Genomic DNA, 7447 nt, shown 5'->3' on the forward strand with positions numbered 1-7447 from the left:
GATTCAGACTTTGTTTTCGTATCCCACAATGGCATAAACACTCTCTCACAGCGACTCTCCTCACAGCCGCCGCCCCCCGTCACCACCATAACCACTACATACAAGATACTGAGCGGAATAGGCAAGGTGGACAGGGACACCCTCATCACATTGAAGAGAAAATAGGATAAGAGAAACACAGAGAAAGCACACACACATTTTGAAATCGTAATTTAAAAATCCAAATATGTGCAATGAGCCAGAATTCGGCTAAAAAATAACGCTCAAGAATCAGATTTCCGATATTTCCGATATTTTGAAAAGTGCAGGGGGGATTTGGGCAAAATCTGACCCATCGCCGTTTTCACTAATTGGCATATTAACGGTATAAAATGTCGTAATTTCAAACTCCAAATATGTGTAGTCACCCTGAATTTTTCTCAAAAATACCGCTTAAGAGTCATATTTTCGATGGATTGCACTTATTGTCATTCATCCATGCTGACACATTCTCCCTATATGACTCTTGTCTCGCGATAACCCCCTCGGTGGTACAGATAGACTAGCTCGCACTCTCTTAGACAGGCATGCTCTCATTATCACAGACAGGCTCGCTGGCACTGTCATAGGCACGCAGTTACCGTCAGACAGGCACGTTTTCACGGTCATGGGCACACTATCACTCATAGACAGACACTGAGATAGACAGGCACGCTCTTACTCTGATTAGCAGGCACGCTGGCACTGAGATAGACACCCTGGCACTGAGATAGACACCTTGGCACTGAGATAAACACCCTGGCACTGAGATAGACACCCTGGCACTGAGATAAACACCCTGGCACTGATATAAACACCCTGGCACTGAGATAAACACCTTGGCACAACACATGTTACAGTCGCAGCTTGCGCACTCTACATGTTGTTACGAGAGCTTTACAATGCTCAGGGTACCTACTCCCCCACAACAAAATAAACAAAATTGTGCAAATACACAACTTAAAATAAACACAATAATGAATCAAGACGCAGCAAACTAACAAATGCACAAATAAAAGAATACTCAGTATGTAAACCTGTAAACCAGGCAGCCAGCCAGCTGCGCATGCGCCGTGCTCGACGATGAAGAATACAAAAATATACAGTATCAACAGCAGTAAAAAGAAATTCTCTGTAAACGTCTCCGAAGAGGAGGGATGGAGAGGGTGTGGGATGGTGTATACTGGTGTATACCACATGCATACCATCTGTATACACACATACACACACACATACACACACACCACATACAAGATTCTCAGGGAATTGACAGGGTGGACAAGGATGGATTATTTAACACGGGCGGTACACGCACAAGGGGACACAGGTGGAAGCTGAGTACCCAAATGAGTCACAGAGACGTTAGAAAGAACTTTTTCAGTGTCAGAGTAGTTAACAGATGGAATACATTAGGCAGAGATGTGGTGGAGGCTGACTCCATACGCAGTTTCAAATGTAGATATGATGGGGTCTAGTAAGCTCAGGAATCTGTACACCAGTTGATTGACGGTTGAGAGGCGGGACGAAAGAGCCAAAGCTCAACCCCCTGCAAGCACAACTAGGTGAGTACAACTAGGTAAGTACACACACATACACACACAAACACACAAACAGAGCTCAACCCCCGCAAGCACAACTAGGTGAATACACACACACACACACACACACAACGATAGTTAGTGTAATAAACATTCAGTTTTATTATCTTTTCCGTTCGTTGCACCAGACAAATATATATGTAGTAGCATTACAAAAGCACTTCAATCACCTGTGGTTGAGTGCGCATTAACTCAACACTACATGTTGTCTAACACACACCTCTCACCTTGTCTGCGGTGGACACAAGAAAATGTATGTAGGCTGGTTACCATTGAATATGAATGACCACGTCTGTGGTAGAAAATATACAACAACAAAATAAGAGCTTAACAAATTAGAATAATAGGCTTTTAGAAAAATTGGGTCTGAGAGTGAACAACAGAAAACGGGACCACGTGGAAAGTAACAACTGACATACTGTACTTTTAATTACATAAGTTGACAGCTACAACTGAATATTTTTCAACAAATCCTATTTTATGTTTCATCTTTTTAATATCTTCTTGTTTTGATAATTACTAGTGACGTGTCAGTCTCTTGATATCTCCGTCCTCTGAACTCTAACTTTTAGACAAACTATAAAACAATGTAAAAATAGATTCAAAGTTCATAGAACAATGGTTGGTTACACCTTCAGTTATGGTACAAATGATCGAATTATCTAAACGATGTGCTTAACCTACATAAGATCTCCCAAAGATTAGCAACACTCGACAAACACAAAATACAAAACTTGGCTGTCAAGTAACCACTAAGATACTTAAAAGATTTTTTTTAGAGAACTTGAAATCAGACTCATGCTGGGACAAATGGTCGAGTGATCATGAAAATATTATATCAAGAGAAGTGTTAAAGCACTTGCGCAATGAAGCAGGTTAATCTAAACGGATTCCAATAACATTTACTCTCGCTAATACCCCTCCCCTGGAGCCCGCCAGCTGTACCCCAGCTAAACACAACGGGCCTCCCACCCACCCCATGCCCATGTTTACCTTTGACTCCACAATGCCTACGTACCCACCCCACACAAGACACCAATCACATCAATCTCATTTTAAGCTGTTAAACTCCTCGTTTTCTGACTACCACACAATGCAGAATTATCACAAACAAGCTTGGACACACAACTACCGACACTGTAAACATACACAAACAAGCTTGGACACACACAATACCGACACTGTAAACATACACAAACAAGCTTGGACACACACAATACCGACACTGTAAACATACACAAACAAGCTTGAACACACAAATACCGACACTGTAAACATTCACAAACAAGCTTGGACACACAAATACCGACACTGTAAACATACACAAACAAGCTTGGACACACAAATACCGACACTGTAAACATTCACAAATAAGCTTGGACACACAATACCTACACTGTAAACATACACAAACAAGCTTGAACACACAATACCTACACTGTAAACATTCACAAACACGTCTGTGTGTCTCTCAGCTCCACGTCTGTGTGTCTCTCAGCTCCACGTTTGTGTGTCTCTCAGCTCCACCAGTGGGATGGCTGCAGTTGTTTTTTTAACTACACCCAATTACTTTGTAACAGGGAGAAAGACGTTAGAATTAATAATTGGATGTCTGTCTTGCTTGATTAATTTGATATTTTAATCCTCGTTCTCAGGCTTAGGAGAGATATAAGCTGAGGCAGATTAATCATATGTGATCATTTATCTTTATTGCTTTTATTTTTGACACACACGTGGTTGACAAGAAGAATTTAAAGCACCATGGAACACTGTGGCCAGGGACATGATCACACTGGAACACTCTGTGGCCAGGGACATGATCACACTGGAACACTCTGTGGCCAGGGACATGATCACACTGTGGCCAGGGACATGATCACACTGGAACACTCTGTGGCCAGGGACATGACCACACTGGAACACTCTGTGGCCAAAGACATGACCACACTGGAACACTCTGTGGCCAGGGACATGACCACACTGGAACACACTGTGGTCAGGGACATGACCACACTGGAACTCACTGTGGCCACCTTCAGCTTCACTCTAACAATAACAGCCTTTCGACCACTCCAGCCCACCACAATTACAGTAAGCCTCGTTTAGCGTCGCCTATTCTCTTGTTAACACCTATTCAAAAATTTGTTCTAATGTCCGGAAAATCGTGTCCACAAGCGCAGCCGGAGTAGCTTTTGTTTCTTTTGTTTTGCGCTTATCGTTTGGTGCTTTTGTTTGTTTTGTCAACGCCGCGTTGGGGGATGGAGATTTTGCCGCCATTATCTGTCTTGGGGATCTCTGTATGCTTACAGCCGCCCAGCTGACCCTTCCTGTCTCTCTGTCTGTCTCTCTGTCTGTCTGTCTGTCTCTCTCTCTCTCTCTCTCTCTCTCTCTCTCTCTCTCTCTCTCTCTCTCTCTCTCTCTCTCTCTCTCTCTCTCTCTCTCTCTCTCTCTCTCTCTCTCTCTCTCTCTCTCTCTCTCTCCTGTTGTCGTAGATAACCTTGCTTGACCCAGCAGTTGATGCCGTAGTCAGAGATCCATATAATGATTTAGGAGAGGAGAGAGTTAATTTGTTCATCCATCATAGGTTTAATTGTTCTTGATGATGCTGTAAGATTATACTAAGTTTACCAGTGCAGTGATACTACTGCAAAAAATAATAGTAATTATAGTAATGATACTTAACGTTAAAAAGCATTATACTACTGTTATTACTAAATAATAATCACATTGAAAATATTATTATTCATCATATTCCTTGTATATTATCCGAACATGTTGGGTGACCTGGCTTGTTGGGTGACCTGGCTTGTTGGGTGACCTGGCTTGTTGGGTGACCAGCCTTTTGGGTGACCAGCCTTGTTGGGTGACCTGGCTTGTTGGGTGACCAGCCTTTTGGGTGACCAGCCTTGTTGGGTGACCTGGCTTGTTTTGTGGCGTGACCTGGCTGGATCGAGAGCCTGTGAGACCGGGGTTCAGCTGTCAAGCGGCCTCCCGTACTAAGTTCATTATAGTTAATAGCATTAGTAAGTGTATCCTGGTCAATGGTGGGGGTGTTCTGGTCACTCCTGGGGGAGGGGGGAGGGGAGGGTTGACGGGGGCGGGGGAGCGGAGGGTGGTCTGGGAGGGGGGGAAGGGGGAGTTGACGGGGATGGGGAAGGTGGTGGGGAGGGGGGGGGGAGTATAAAGGAGGGAAGTAGGATAGGAAAAAGACAAGGGGGGGGGTCAAATGTGAGCTGAAGCATGATGGTTGGGGGTCACGAAAATGGAAAGGAAAAGAGGGAGGGATAGGAAAAGGGGAAGAGACAGGTACGGAAGAAGGGAATATAACGGAAAGGAATGTGGAAAGTGAATAATAAAATTGAAGAGTTGGTACAACAGATTAACCTAAGTGAGGGAGGAGGAGGAGGACAAGAAGAGAAGAAAGTTCTTGAGGAGGACGAAGAAGAGAAAGCGAAAGTGGAGGAGGAGGAGGGAGGAATGTGTTTGAGATGGAGGAAGATCAGTGGATCAGTGATCAGAATCACATGATAATGAATCACGAGGAAAAGGAGTATGTGCAGGAAGAAGAGGAGAAAGGAAAGAAGGAAGAGAAGGGGTGGGGGAGAGGGTGAGAAGACAAGGTGCATGAGGAGAAAGAAGAGGATGGGTATGAGGAGCAGAGAAACATGAAAGAAGAGAGCTCTCAACATATGCAGTTCATGTCACTGCATGGAGAGTGAGTGGTCACTGATGCGAGGCTTCGCTCATTTCTTTATGTTGCTGGCACCTGCTTCTGTCTGCTGTTGCTCCTGCTTCTGTCTGCTGTTGCTCCTGCTTCTGTCTGCTGTTGCTCCTGCTTCTGTCTGCTTTTGTCTGCTGTTGCTCCTGCTTCTGTCTGCTGCTGTTGCTCCTGCTTCTGTCTGCTGCTGCTGCTGCTGCTTCTATCTGCTGCTCCTCCTCTCTTCATCTGCTGCCGCTCCAGCTTGCGTGTCTTGCTTCTCCTCTTTGTCAATATGTACTTGGTACTGCTCTCGGTGTTGGCGCCATTTGTGCTATCTGCTGGCATCGCTAACGGTCTCACTATGTCTGGTGACAACTGGTGCTGGTGATGAAGCCTGCCTCTGTACCTGGTACCGGAGTCCCGCTAGCGTCGACAAACATTTGAAAATGGACTTGTTGGCAGGATGATGTTCAAATGATTCATTATATATTTGATATCTAGCTTCTGTCTGTCTGTCTCTGTCTGTCTCTCTGTCTCTCTGTCTCTCTGTCTCTCTCTCTCTCTCTCTCTCTCTCTCTCTCTCTCTCTCTCTCTCTCTCTCTCTCTCTCTCTCTCTCTCTCTCTCAGAAACTTTTGATCTTGTCAGCATCCACACGCTTATATTACAGTGAATTTCACACGCCTTCAATCAGGTCGCGAGGCTGTTAGCGTTCTGATAACTGCAAAGAATCACATTTCAATTTTTGTATGAAAGGGCTTTTGATTCCCGCTGCTATTTTTAATATAGATCGATGTTATTAATGAAACAAAATCTCAAAGCTCACATCCGAACTAAAAATGTTTTTTTTTCCTTCAGGTTTTCAACAATTACGTGAGGCAATTCGGGAGATATTTACCAACACTCCAACTGCACATTATGGATGCGAGAACTGGAAACCTCATCGCTACCCACACTTTTTTGTTTTTTTTATCTTGTCTCCTTTTTTTTTTGCTTTAACTCTCCTGCCTACATTTACGCCCAGGCTTTATAAAGCTAAATTGGAGATTTAGTATTTAAAAAAAAGTGTAGCGAGTGAGTGTATTAGCGCGGGAGGCGGGTGCATCATTGGTAATAACGATAACATTATGCGCGTGAGTGATATTCTAGCCGCCGTCGACCGCCAGACAGCCTCCCCCCCCACCTCCCCACCCCCAAGACCTCTTACTGTACATCGCTCCCTTCCCACAATAATTCGTCCTCTGTTCTCGTCTGCACAGGTAAGGAAGGGCGCCGGGCCTCGACCGTCCATATAGAGGCACCACCCTCCTTCCCAGAAGCCTTCGCTCAGAGCCTGTTTTAGTCCGGGCCAAAACGAACGCTGAAGGCCTGTGAATGATAATAATTACACAGACGGTCCCTGGATTCCCCTCTCGGATCTGCATCGCTCTACTGGGATTACAACTCCGCGGCTTAAATGCTTTATTGCTCTTCACCGTCAGTTTAATTCATGTATGTTAATCTCAAGCAATTGTTTTTCATTTAACATTAATAGTTCATTCTGTGTGGTAAAAAGGCCAGGGGAGGGGAGGGACGCAGGGGTTCAATCAGTTCTGACAATGCTCCCTCGTTTGTACATTTGCTTTCCAGTTTTGGCTTAAAAAAACGTTTGCTTGGGCAATGGTGGAGAGGGTGTGTGCAAGCCATTACCGCTGGCAAGCAAAACACTCCAGGGAAATAGGACACCCGTAGAGCCACGGAGGGCGGAACACCCAGCACCCCCGACCTCCGCCAGCACCAGCACTCGTACAGACACCCCCCGCCACCCCAGGCACACAAGCTCGCCGGCACCTACAGCAGTAGCAGCAGTAGCAGCAACAGCATACAGTAACAAAAACAGTAGCAATAGTTATATTAGCTGCAGCAAATTAGTGATAACCATATCAGTCACCACTACCACCACCACCACCACCAGTTGGAACAGCAGAAGCAGCAGTAGCAGCGAAGTTGCGGGAGGAGGAGCACTTGACCTCCAGGACGCCGCTGAGCAGCAGCAGCACCAACAAACAGTAGAAGCAGGAGTAACAGCAGCATCACAAAAGTTGTACCAGAAGCATCAGCATCAACAGTAGGAGTAGAAGCAGCAGCAGTAAC

Source organism: Procambarus clarkii, chromosome 26 (genome assembly GCF_040958095.1).
Source record: "Procambarus clarkii isolate CNS0578487 chromosome 26, FALCON_Pclarkii_2.0, whole genome shotgun sequence".
NCBI lineage: Eukaryota > Metazoa > Arthropoda > Malacostraca > Decapoda > Cambaridae > Procambarus > Procambarus clarkii.